This window comes from Macaca nemestrina, chromosome 8 (assembly GCF_043159975.1).
Source record: "Macaca nemestrina isolate mMacNem1 chromosome 8, mMacNem.hap1, whole genome shotgun sequence".
In the NCBI taxonomy this organism is placed as follows: Eukaryota; Metazoa; Chordata; class Mammalia; order Primates; family Cercopithecidae; genus Macaca; species Macaca nemestrina.
The window spans coordinates 67,467,609-67,481,848 of record NC_092132.1 but is presented as its reverse complement, the minus strand read 5'-3'; the positions used below and the strand labels follow the sequence as shown (position 1 = coordinate 67,481,848).

The following is a 14,240-nucleotide window of genomic DNA, read 5'->3' as shown; positions in this document are numbered from 1 at the left end:
GCACACATATTTTGTAGCATTTATGTGGAACTTTTGGTTCCATATGGTCAGGAACAATTTATAATTAGTTCTTACCTGCCTATCTAGGAACAAGCACATGTGGCTACTAAGATGCTCATCTCAGATTCTCAAAATTTTTCTGACATGCTAACTGACTAAGTGAATAAATTACTGAATGAATGAATGAATGAAAAAAAAGGCCTGTATGTCTCCTTCACCTAAAATTATTGTAAGAATCCTTCATATCCACTTCAATCCTCATTAATCAATTCAAAACACACTACCCTGTAAATGCAGCAGCAAAAGTACTGGGTAAACTAACGTATACTCTTTTATCTCAGTTACATTTTTTGATTAATCATTATTTGCTTTATATCATTAATTTCTTCTTTTATATATAATTTTCATAAACTATTGTATACTATATAGTCTGAGTCTTAGAGCAAATATTTCTATATTTACTTTCTTATCTATAAAGAAGAACTTTTCCCCATAGCATATGTCACTAGATTAGATTTTTACTCACCATTTCATATGCATTACCACAATGTTCCCATTGCAGTTTGTGGGCCATCTTTCATTTGCAGTCACATATCCTCTTGTGGGTTGAAGGGGGTGTGGCTAGCAAATGTGAAGGAAAAGAGAAAGGAAAATATCTAACCAATTTCACTCTACTTTAGTGACAGCAAATAAGACTCAAAGTCTCAGCTAAAAAATAAAAGGTGTTTTTATTTTAAAAGCTTTCTTATGCTATCAAATTTTGCCTTTCTAACAGAGAATCTAATCTCACAAACTTCTTTATTTTTTATTATATTAATGGAGGCAACACTTTTCCTTTAGACAAATATCTATCTGCAAAGACCTACCACATACCTCAATTCCAAGAGAATCTCTCTCTCTCTCTTTAGTGTGTGTGTAAATAGCATAGACGGTAGTTTGAATGGTATCCAAGAGGGAATAAGGGAATGTAGTAGCCTTGCTTTGAGAAAAGTATTCACATAAATCATGGTCCAAGAGATTTCATACCTTTCTCTTGCCTTCTACAGCCCTTTTTACACAGTTGCATTAACACATCATTTGTAATTCACGATATTTTGATTATTTGATAATAAATCATTCTCAAAGGATCTTATTTATCTTCTCAGGTTCTATCCCAGCTCTTGGCACTTGGCACATAGTAGGTATGAAATGATTGTCTAAATATCTTAAGCATCATAGACATTACCTAATAGCACTATGTGAGTGTCTGTATAAGTGCATTAAACATGCATGTATATGCATATGTGCTCCATATCTATTCTAACTATTATTAAAACCCACTCAGAAAGCAGCACCTGCAAGCAATTAAATGTCACGGGGGTTATTAAAACTGATCTAAACTAAATAATTTATAATCAGTGTAAGATAATGTATCTTTATATGCATTAATAAGGAAATTATTAGTAAAGTAAAAACATAACCACGAAAACACATACTCGCACTTTTGTTTAAGTATTCTATTTTACTGAGAAAGTTTATCTGATTTTGTTATTTTCCAATATAGTTGTCATAAACTGTGAATTAAAGGGATTAAAATATCTTCGAACAATACATTTAGTATCTATTTAGAGGCAGTAGGAATAGTACTTAACGCAAATGTCCTCTGGAAAAATTTCATAACTTGTAGTTCTGAGCCAGTAACTTTTCTAAAAAAATGTTACTAATGTTGTCTAGATTCATAACAATTTTTAGGATACATGCATTCTGTCTATATTTGATATTTTATTAAAAATAGTTCAAACATATAGGATATAATGTAGTGTGATTATTCACCCATAAACATCTTGCTTCATTCGCTTGCTTTTTCCTATTGATCTTTAGACGAAATAGCTAAGTCTCATTACCTATAATATTCTCCAAGCTTTTTTCTTTAAAGTAACCAAAGTTTTAGAATTGGTGTATGTGTTTTACAGTTTCCCTACATATACGTGTGTGTATGTATGTGTACTTATAAACTATATGCTATTTTATACTTAAGGATTGACATGAATTTAATGTATGGTTTGGTATCTTAAATATATAATCTAGGTAGATTACAAAATAAACAAACAATGCATGCATATAATGTTCATGTCTTTTCTCTGGAAAGCCAAGTATTATAATAATAGTTTTTTAAATTAACATTTACTCTGTATCAAGAAACACTCTCAGTGTTTTACATGAGTTTTATCATTACCTCTCACTGCAAACCTAAGATGTAGGAGCGATAGAGTTCATATTTTACAAATAAGTGAAGGGAGGCACTGAGAAATTAGAATGTTTCTGTGGTCACCTGGTTAGTAAGTGGCAGCCCGAGGATTCAAACCTTGGTAGACAGACTCCAGAGTTTTTTCTTTTAACCACTTTATATATACAAAGTTGAATTTTATGAATGACCAAATATTCATGACCATCTACAGATTGACATGAGAGACCGTGATACCTATGAAAGAAATATTAACCTGTAAAATTTTAATTCTATATCCTTAGCCTTTAACCTTTTCAAGATCCTAGATCCGTTGGATTTTCTATTAGCAGATTGTATATTCAGTATTTAGGTAGTTCTCAAAGGCTATTTGAGCTTCCACTAGTTTAATTTCAATAAAAATATTTCTAAGTGCATAGAAAGGCAGTCGTTGTGTTTGGGGGTTTTGTGGACTAGCTGGAAAATGTTGCTATTTGCTATAACATTAGTTTAGGTTTTTTTTTCTTTGTTGGTTTGTTTTTGTTTTCTTGTTTTGTTTTGAGGGTGGCAACTGGTTATATTAAATCAGCATATTACACTTGCCTCCTTTGACTCAGATACAGGAGCCACAATATCCTTATGGATAGAAAAAGAAAAATCAAACAGTTTCTTGCAGTAAACCCTTGGTCTCTTTCTAGAGCCCATTCAAATCTTAATGAACATTTATAGAAATAATATATTGAATGCCAATAATAAGATAGAGTAATAAACTTCATTTCAACACTGAGAAAGAGTCTATAAAGTCACTCTATTTATAAATATACACAAATAACTATTAGCTAGACTATTTCTAGTTCCAAGTAATAGAAAACCCAGAGCAAATTAAACAGGTTAGTTGAACACAACTGCAAAGTCTCGAACTAATCTGTGTCAAAGCATAGCAATCGACTGGTGATCCAAACTAACTTTTTAGGAATTTTTTCTGCCCTCATGTGTATTGCAACTTCATCTGCAAACTAGGTTCCCTCATGGTGGTCTAGAATGCTTGCTGCAACTTGGAGTACAAAATGTTTTTTTGTTTTTGTTTTTGTGTGTGTGTTTTTTTTTTTCACTACAGGAAGAGGCTGCTTCCTACGACAAATAAATGAAGGTTTATGCTTCACTCTGATTTCACCAAAGATTGCCATCAGGAAAGTACCATATTTTAGTAAATATGTAAGAGTTTCATAAAGCAATATTAAACCTGGTGAGTGTCAAAACTCATATTTGTTCTTGTTGCTTTCACTGAAAGATTATGTGTGTGTGTGTGTATATATACATATAGATAGATAGATAGATAGATAGATAGATAGATAGATAGATAGATAGATAGATAGATAGATAGCTATTCAGATATTACTACTAAGACTATCACGGCATCCTTGGCTTTACTAGTCTACCTCAAGTTCTATATAACCAAATTTATCTGTGAGTCTTTTTATCTGATTGTAAAATGGAAATCTCCCCTTGCTTGCACTCACTGTTAAGTTCACTGTAAGAATGGGGTGCAAGTCAATGGTAATATGACAATGGCCAATCAGCTTCAGATTTGCAACATTTAGTCTTATCAGAATAGGCTGCCAACATCAGCTGTTGAATCTCTTTTGGAAATGACATTTTACCATAGACATCCTCACAAGAATCCCTTTGAAGCCCTCATTCTCTGCTATGTGAAGGAAATTAAAAGGGGCATAATGGAGTTAAAAAGGACCACTCCCTTAAAACTTTTAAGCAAATTGTACTGTATTGGTCTGTTTTCATGCCACTGATAAAGACATACCTGAGACTGGGCAATATTTAAAGAAAGAGGTTTAATGGACTTACAGTTTCACATGACTGGGGAAACCTCATAATCACGGATAACAACAGGCAAAGAGACACAAATTGTGCAGAGAAACTTCCCCTTATAAAACCATCAGATCTCATGAGACCCACTCATTACCATGAGAACATCAGGAGAAAGACCTGCCCCCATGATTCAATCACCTCCCACCAGGTCCTTCCTACAACATGTGGAAATTAAAGATGAGATTTGGGTGTGGATATAGCCAAGCCATATCATTTTGTCCGTGGCTCCTCCTAAATCTCATGTCTTCATATTTCAAGACCAATCATGCCTTCCCAACAATTCCCCCAAAGTCTTAACTCTTTCAGTGTTAACTCAAGTCCACAGTCCAAAGTCTCATCTGAGACAAGGGAAGTCCCTTCAGTCTATGAGCCTGTAAAATCAAAAGCAAGTGAGTTACTTCCTAGATAAAATGGGGGTACAAGCATTGGGTAAATACAGCTGTTCCAAATGGGAGACACTGGCCAAAACAAAGGGGCTACAGGCCCCATGCAAGTCTGAAATCCAATAGGGCCATCAAATCTTAAAGCTCCAAAATACTCCCCTTGGATTCCATGTCTCACATCCAGGTCACGCTGATGCAAGAGGTGGTATCCCATAATCTTGAGCAGCTCCACGCCTGTGGTTTTGTAGGGTACAGCCTCCCACCTGGCTGCTTTCATGGGCTGGTGTTGAGGGTCTGTGGCTTTTCCAGGTGCAAGCTCTCAGTGGATCTACCATTCTTGGGTCTGGAGGATGGTGGCCCTCTTCTCACAGCTCCACCAGGCACTACCCCAGTAGGGACTTTGTGTGGGGGTTCTGACCCCACATTTCTCTTTTGCACTGTCCTAGCAGAGGTTTTCCATGATGACTTTGCCCCTGAAGCAAACTTCTGCATGGGCATCCAGGTATTTCCATACATCCTCTGAAATCCAGACAGTGGTTCCCAAACCCCAATTCTTGACTCTTGTACACTGGAAGGCTCAACACCACGTAGAAGCTGCCAAGGCTTCAGGCTTGCACCCTCTGAAGCCATGGCTTGTGTTCTATATTGTCCCCTTTCAGCTTTGGCTGGAGCAGCTGGGATGCAGGACACCAAGTCCCTAGGCTCCACTCAGCATGGGGACTCTGGACCTGGGCCACAAAACCACTTTTTCATCCTAGGCCTCCAGGCCTGTGATATGAGGGGGTGCTGTGAAGACCTCTGACATCCCCTGGAGAGATATTTTCCCATTGTCTTGGGGATTAACATTCAGCTCCTTGTTACTTATGCAAATTCCTGCAGCCAGCAAGAATTTCATCTCAGAAAATGGGATTTTCTTTTCTATCGCATTGTCAGGCTGCAAATTTTCCAAAGTTTTATGCTTTGTTTCCCTTTTAAAACTGAACGTGGCTGGGCATGGTAGCTCATGGCTGTAATCCTAGCACTTTGGGAGGCCAAGGAAGGTGGATTGCCTGAGCTCAGGAGTTCAAGACCAGCCTGGGCAACACAGTGAAATCCCGTCTCTACTAAAATACAAAAAAGAAAAAAAAAAAAAAAAAAAAAAACAGCTGGGCATGGCAGTGTGCACTTGTAATCCCAGCTACTCAGGAGGCTGAGACAGGAGAATCACTTGAACCCGGGAGGCAGAGGTTGCACTGAGCCGAGATTGCATCACTGCACTCCAGCCTGGGTGACAGAGCGAGACTCTGTCTCAGAAAAAAACAAAAAACAAAAAACAAACAAAAAACACACACACACACAAACAAACAAACTTGAATGCCTTTAATAGCACCCAAGTCACATCTTGAATGCTTTGCTGCTTAGAAATGTCTTCTGCCAGATACCTTATATCGTCTCTCTCGAGCTCAAAGTTGTACATATCTCTAGGGCAGGGATAAAATGCCACCAGTATCTTTGCTAAAACATAGCAAGAGTCACCCTTACTCCAGTTCCCAACAAGTTCCTCATCTCCATCTGAGACTACCTCAGCCTGGATTTCATTGTCCATATCATTATCAGCATTTTGGTCAAAGCCATTCAACAAGTCTCTAGGGAGTTCCAAAATTTCCCATATTTTCCTGTCTTCTTCTGAGTCCTTCAAACTGTTCTAATCTCTGCCTGTTACCCAGTTCCAAAGTCAATTCCACATTTTCAGGTCTCTTTTCAGTAGCACCCCACTCTACTGTTACCCATTTACTGTATTAGTCTGTTCTCATGCCTCTGAGAAAGACACACCTGAGACTGGCCAATTTACAAAAGAAAGAAGTTTAATGGACTCACAGTTCCAGATGGCTGGGGAAGTCTCACAATCATGGTGGAATGCAAGGAAGAGCAAATCAAATCTTACATGGATGGCAGTAGGCAAAGAGAGAGATTGTGTAGGGAAACCACCCTTTTTAAGAAAAACCATTAGATCTGAGACTTATACACTATCACAAGAACAGCATGGGAAAGATCTGCCCCCATGATTCAGTAACCTCCCACCAGGTACCTCCCACAGCACGTGGGAATTCAAATGAGATTTGAGTGGGGACACAGCCAAACTATATCATGTAGTTTAATAATAGTCACTTTTTAAAGGTTTGTCATGTTTTGACATAGTAAGACACTGTATCTATCAGGAACATTATTTATTAATTTCCAATATTTTGAAACAATTAGCAGCTTGATCATTCTTAATAATAGATTTAAATGTGAAGGTAAATAGGCTTGTCAGAACTGGTTAATCAATCAACCAACAAATTAGTCAATCTTTTTTTTCACCGAACTAATATTTTTCTGCCAGTGACAGCATAGGCATATTATGTCTTAAAAACTTGTTTTATTCACCAGTTATTTATTTCAAATAAGGTTGTTAGCTGATATCAGTGCACTTGCAGTATGTGTGTTTATGTGATTTACTTAAGAAAGTGTCATAGTTTCTATGTCTGTAAATTGGGAAGAGGTATGACTATTGTAACTAGTTGCTGGAGTTGTTGTAAAAACCTGGCTCCAACTCAGTATTCAATATAATCAACTAACATTATTTTGTTGTATTATGATTTTGATCATGACTATTACCTTTCAATATGGTGCTTTTATGGCATAATCAATCTATTGTTAAAGTGACTATTTTGGTACACCTTCCATCTTTGTCAGACAAAGCATTCTTTTCAAGAAATTCTTTATTTCCTAATAGCAGATTGCATGGTGAGAAAGAGAGATTCTGTGGTACATCTGGCAATCAACAAAAATGAGAGTTTTTCTGAAATACTTATTTGTAGGCCTCATAGTTTAAGCATTGGACATTTGAGTCTCTGAATCATCTTTCTGATCAAATAATAAACAATCTGTTTTGACATTTGCTTTTTCGTGTTTCATACATCTGTTATGACATAACAAACAAGAGAAGCACTTGATGAAAAGCTGGAGGAGGATGTATGTAAATAAACTGAATTTCTACTTGAAAGGTATTAATTGTGCCTTAGTATTAAGGAATCTTAATACTTATATATATTATGGAATCTTTTTGTCAAATAACTACAGCAAATTTTAATAATGGCTCCACAATCACTATAATATCTAGGGGAGGAAAGGCACATAGCCAATATAGTATATTTTACTAAAAACTCATCTCACATATTAAATGTCATATCTTTCCGAATTTTTAAAGACAAAAATTAATGACTCATAGAGGCAAATTTGCCCAAAATAATTAGAATCACAACCATTTTCCTATTATTTTTGAAGTATGTAACCTTTAACATAGGGTCAGCTTCTTTTTAGTTCAAAGGCTTTGTCATTTTTTTTTTCAGCATACTTTATGTATACCTGTTTTCCATTCAAATAAGTGCACTTAAGCAGATATATTAGTTTCCCAACCTATAATAAAGATGGTAATCATCCACTCCTATTAATTTGCTTACTGAAAAAAACAATCTCACAGTAGTAGGTTTAATAGATTTTAGTGCACCAAGGGCTCCTATTGACCCTTAAAACAGCAGATGACACATGGTGATATACTAAAGCATCCCCCTTAGTCACAAACTCCCAGTATTTTAATTGCATTCATGATAGTTCTTGTTGATTCCATTTTTAAATGTCACTGCTGGCCAGGGTTCATAATAAGCTCCTTTTTTTCCCTCTGGTGATTTTCTAAGCCGTTCAAGACTTAGAATCTGAACACTCCTAATCAGAGTAAATAAAAAATAAATACATAAGGCCTAATGAGGACAAAGCTGGGCTGAAAATAAATCATCGTAAGTATTATTTCTTTGGAGACATTCTGATTTGCACTTTAAGAAAATTTTTCTAAAACAATGAGCAAAGTTTTGTCATTATTTCTCAAATTAAATCAGCCAACTAGTTGACAAATATTTATTGAGAAACTACTTCGTTGTCATAAACAAGTTTGAAACTTTTTTACTGTTCCCAGCCCATAGAAAGGAAAACTTTTTATCTTGCAACCCAGTACTCAAACTTACACATATACACACACACACAGAAACACACACATGTACACATATACACACAGGCATTTATACATATATCTGAAAAATATGCCTCAAAAAACAATACTTATGGTTTTTGTGTGAGATTAATTCTGGTGTTTTCTATGTTAATTCATTTTCTATAAATGATAATCACAGGGTACTAAACTGATTTAACAACCCACCAATGTATCACAGCCTAGGGATTGGAAACCTTTTTCTAAAAGTCATTTAGCAAACTGCATACTCTAATCCATATATATACATATAAAGAAACAAAAAACACTACACAAATTACTGTAGACTAATTAAAGCTTTTGTTCCTTCGAGAAAAAAATAATATAGCTTTTTAATATTTTGAGTTGAAGAAAAAGTCAGAATTAACCTTTTATTTGCATGCATAACTTCATTTGTAGCATGGTAACTCTGTGTTTGCTAGGAAGATAATACTAATATTTAATGAGGTAATAGAAAGAATTTCTTATTTATAAGAATAACTTATTTTTTTGTGATCACTCTAGGTCCCACTTATTGGCTTTAATTTTCCCCTAGATGAAGAAAGAGATAATTTAAGAATTTAATAATATTATAGTAACAGAGAAAAATGCTGTAATTTAAAAAACTTTATCACAATGAATCTAATATCTAAAAAATAAACTTTTCACAGTAATTCTTTAAATTTCTACGTAAATTTAGCACTAAATTTCTGACCACCTTGAGTAGGAGCTTCACATAATGGGGTTTTTCTAAAGCAAGGTCTTACACAAACAAACTTTGGCTTTGGAATATATATTTATACAAATATTGGATGTTATGGGACTTACCCACACTCCACAGTAAAAACATAACGTCACATTTTGAGTGCATGGATTGCAACAGGCTGAAAACCAGTCTCTGTGCTTCCTTCTTTTTCCTTTCTCAACTCTGACCTCATAGAGCCTTCTTTTTCTCATTTGTTGCATCAAAATTCTTTTCTCATTTGTTACAAACATGTTGTTTAAAAAAATTGAATAAAGCTGTAACCCAGAAAGTGAAATGAGTTCTACAGATTTATGTAGAAAGAATTGTTTTACAGACAAACCTCTGGGCCTACTAGGATATCTGCTGGTTTACACTGAGTGGACTCTTCTAGTCTGACTCTTGTGCCTTTCCTAGCACGTCTTCTATTTTGGGTCACTCTGTACTAAGGCACCAATTCTGCCAGACACGTAAAGGCTCTGCTGTAGACTTAGCGATGTGAAAGAGTCCCATCGTATACCACGCAGACTTTCCACAGCTTCTTACTCCAATCACTCTCATTCAGTCTTCCAATTGGCTTCCATGGGAAACAACAAGTTCCTTCCTTTGTCTCATGTAGAATGATCTTGCCATATTCATCTTGCATATGACATGCTCTCACCACATGGCTTATCTTGAAGTTTTTCAACAACAGATCTGTTTTCTAAGAGAATTTCTCAAACACAACACTCCATATATACATGTATTGAAAGCACCTTATGCAGAGCTCAATATAAGTCACTTCACTTTTCTTCAATACAACCTGTTTTCAGCTCTTGTTGAACTGTGGGCTGTAGATACTTCAGTACTTGGGAAAAATAGACTTTCAGCAAGTTCACGCAATGTATTTGTGTTGTTTTAAAGAAAGAGTGTCCAAATATTTTTCTGGTGTACTTTAAGAGCAGAAATCCATGTATAGAGGCTGTTTTGTTTTATTTTCTTTTTTAGAGCCAACTTTATTGAAGAATAATTTATACAGAATAAATTGCACCAATTTTGAGTATACAGTTGCACGTTTTGTGACACATTTACACACCTGTGTAACCACCAACATATCTTGACACAATAGTCAAGATAACGTTTACATTACCTACAAAGGTTTTCTCACTACACTGTTCATCTCTTATCCCTGGCCTAAGACAAACACAGATCTGCTTTCTCAATCTATGGATGAATATTGCCATATTCTGGAAATTCATGTAAAGGAAATCATATAGTATATATGCTTTTATTTCTGGCCTCTTTCACTCAGCTTGTTTTGGAGATTCATCCATGTTGTTGCTTTTAAAAGTGGTGTGTTTCTTTTCATTGGTAAGCATTATTTTGTTACAAAGATAAGCCACACTTTTTATTCACTGTGGAGGATATTTTCAATTTGGGGATATATAAACTTTGCACCTCTTCTAAAATTTAGTATAGTATATGAAAAGTTGTGCAAACCCATATACTATGGGAAACACACTTTTAAATCCACAACAATCTTATCAAGTGAATTTTGAAAAATATCCTGATTTTTTATGGCATTGTATTAACATAATTTAGAGAGGAAAGGGAAAAGAGGATTGAGATTTATATTCATAATAAGCTATACATTTCTACTCATATTCTTACTTTATATCCAGTAAACAATTCTACAGTTTTTACAAATGAGGGCTTCCATTGAGTGCAGGACCATACAGCAATGGTAAATGAATGCAGTCTCTCGTTTCCATTAATTCAGTGTATTTGAAATTTGAATTCTTACCCTTCCTTGAACAATCAACAATGACTTTGTTCTCTTCCTCACAAATTACAATTCAGCATGTTTAAGCCTCTTGTTACATGAGTAAGAAAGTAAAAAGCCCTTGATCTGAGGAAGCAGCTAAATAAATAGCAGTTGGTTTCCAAGAACTAGTCATCTGAAATATTAAAATAAACCAAATGGCAATTCTCCAGTTCATCTTAATTCAAATATCCCATAAATTGATAATGATTGAAGGAACAGTTTAAAACAAAACAAAACAAACAAACAAACAAAAAACCAGAAGCTTCAGACTTATGTAGTGAACATGATGTGAAAACTTCACAAAAAGAAGCTTATTGATGAAAACTTACATTTTACATCGAATAGTGTTAAAAACACACAGTTCTATATTACTTCACTACAGGACTCTATTTGTAGCAAAGGAGTTCAGCTTTTCCATGTTTAGAGCAAACACATCTAATTCCTTTCTAGCAAGTAGTTAGATCTTACTAGGAGAAAAAAAAAATACCAAAAGTAGAAACAGTGTGGTTTGTATTTTAGATACTCCTGGCTTCAAGGCTGGAACTAAATCAAAGGAGAGAATAAGGAAATGATTGAAAATATGAGTCTGAAAAGAATCATGGTAGAAAGGGATGGGACTATTAAACCTAGTTCCTTAGATAGAAGTAAACTGAGAGTGATTGCCTTTTCACACCTTCAAATATTTCTATGAATGGATCATAAAAGATTCTCTCACCCTGTGCTCTCTTGCACTTATTTCAAACTCTTTTCCAGCTACATTTCAAATCTAGATTTATTAAATTCATGAATAAGTCATTTCTATTTTGAAGCTCTTCAAAAAAAAAAAAAAAGAAAGAAAGAAACACAGACGTATTATGAACTTAAGAATTAAGCACATGCTTCCTCTTGTCCTTCTGTTTTTTAGTACTCATTCTGCATGCAAATATTCATTCTCTTTCCTAGCTTCAAGTCATCTACAAATTAGATCAAAGGGCCTTCCACTTTTTTTCATCCCAATTACTCATACATTATGAATAGAAGACAGGAGGACGAAGCCCTGTGACTCACAATTGGACATCTCTTTGTAGGTTTCTTATGGTCAGCAACTTTGGGAAAAATCATGGTCTTCTAATTTATCAAATTTATAAGCATGGAGCCTCATGTGTCACTTATAACAAAGACAACATTACAAAGAATCCCCTAATTTTCCCACTGTCTCTCTACATCTTTTACTTCCTTGGAGGAAGTGTAATTTTTACCTTAAAAACAAACAAACAAACCAAACACTTCCCTCTTACTTCCAGGTCCTATTATCTTTCTACTGCACTAGAAGGCAGAGTGGCTAAAGTAAAGTAAGAGAAGAGATGGGTAGAAATGCCAAATCTCACAAAGGTACTGTGTTCTAAGTGTCATAAAAGGATTTTTAAGGAATGTAAACAGGTAATGATATGTCTGATTTCACTTGATTGAATAGGAAAAGAAAATCTACATGATCCAAGAATTGCATCTTCCTATTCACATGACTTGTTTTTATGGGGTTTTCTGGCGGGTAAAAGTTTCAGAGTATAGAATCCAGAGGCCTAAGATGATGCTTCCCAATGCTCGTGTATGAATCTCAGTCAACGGAAATTTAAAAATTCATGTTTCATTCTGCTCCTCTCTTTCTTTCAAATGTGCTTTGTGTTATGTATGATATTTAATATGTGCATTGCTTTCACAGAAAGGGAAACAAATAAGAAACAAATTCAGACTACAGAAGCTGTATCTAGGCATATCCTCTTCATGCAACCATCTGTCTCATCTGACCCCAAGAGGGAATTCTAATAATGTTATCATTTGATTCCCATTTCAGGCACTTTTCATTTTTATATATGCTAAAGAATTCAGCAAGTCATCCAACTGGCATAAGCAATAGGAAAACTTCCTTTAGAGCACAGGTGTACAAGCAAACAAACCCTTTCTGTGCTTGGAAATGGATCCTTCAATGTAGCAAACTTCTCAGCAGTGTGCTAAGCTGGCAAGAAAAGGTGGAAAAGCACATCTGTCAGGGAGAGTGAACAGATGGGGATCACCTCTTCTTTCCTTCTAGCACAGAAGAGAATAGATACTGTCACCCCAAACTGTCTTTTTTCAGTCATATTGCAGAGCAAGCAAGCAAGCAAGCAGTGGAGTATTAAAATATGTTAGGGTTCACCAGCTGGTTAACTCTGGGTGTCCCGGAGACAGAACCTCAGAGGTTGTATGGGGGCAGTTGGTTATAAATATATTTTGAAAGCAAAACAATATCAGGAATATATCCTAGTAGAATTAGCATATATAGTTAAACATAATGCAAATGGTCAAACTCGTGTTCTGAACTTATCACTGAAACCTAGATGGAAGTCTTATGATACTAAAGAACTTTCTTTGTGACCAGCTGTCAGCATGATTTTGCTTTGTTCCACCATCTTGTTGCAAAAACTGAGATTCCATATTCAGAAATTAAATCCTTAACTTCCTAAATCTACTTTTATTTTTTTTTTCCAAAATACAAAACATAGCTGAGTTAGAGCAAACAGAGATTACTAACACAATTTTGTTTCAATGGATTAGATTAGTTGGCATCTAGTCCTCTTCCACGTGCTGTTCTTTATAACAATTCTCTTTGTTTCTTCAACTTGGATCTTAAAAAAATCCTGTGGTAGATGGTGACTTTGAGGCAGTTATGTGTACCATTTTCACCCCTTACTGCTTTCTTCAGCCAAGCATCAAAGCCACAATGCTATAGCTGCATGTAATGTAACTATTAATACTTGTCTTTGCTTTCAGATACTGATAGTGCACAGAGTAAGCCAAGCCAACAAGCCAAGCTCAGCTCTCTGGCATGTACGTTTTGCAGATGCCTTTGACTCTTTCTTTTGCATTGCTGCCTTATGTATTTCCATAGCATGGAGAGTCAAAGAAACACCATCACCTCACCCCCACCGTGCCAATTCTTTCTAAGAAGCTAAGGCAGCTTTAGGGTTTGATGGTGATAAACTTAAGACATGCCAAGCTTTAATCAACATTCTTCTTTAATCCCTCAACTAAGAGCTCCACATATTAAACACCATTTGAAATCAGGCATGTGTTAGTCGCTTAACTGGTGTTGAAAGCTGAATTACAATATTTGCTCTTGTAACACAACCAAATTAAATTTTGCACGGACAATAGCTAACATT

The 14,240-nt window shown here is 35.4% G+C and overlaps 1 long non-coding RNA gene across 1 annotated transcript in view; it reads right to left on the bottom strand.

Moving 5' to 3' along the window:
- Nucleotides 1-569: 569 nt before the first annotated feature.
- LOC112427016 (uncharacterized) overlaps nt 570-14,240 on the bottom strand; it is a 557,450-nt gene continuing 543,779 nt past the window's right edge. Inside the window, exon 5 of the long non-coding RNA XR_011606499.1 lies at nt 570-621. This is a non-coding gene — a long non-coding RNA (uncharacterized lncRNA). The remainder of the gene's footprint in view (nt 622-14,240) is intronic.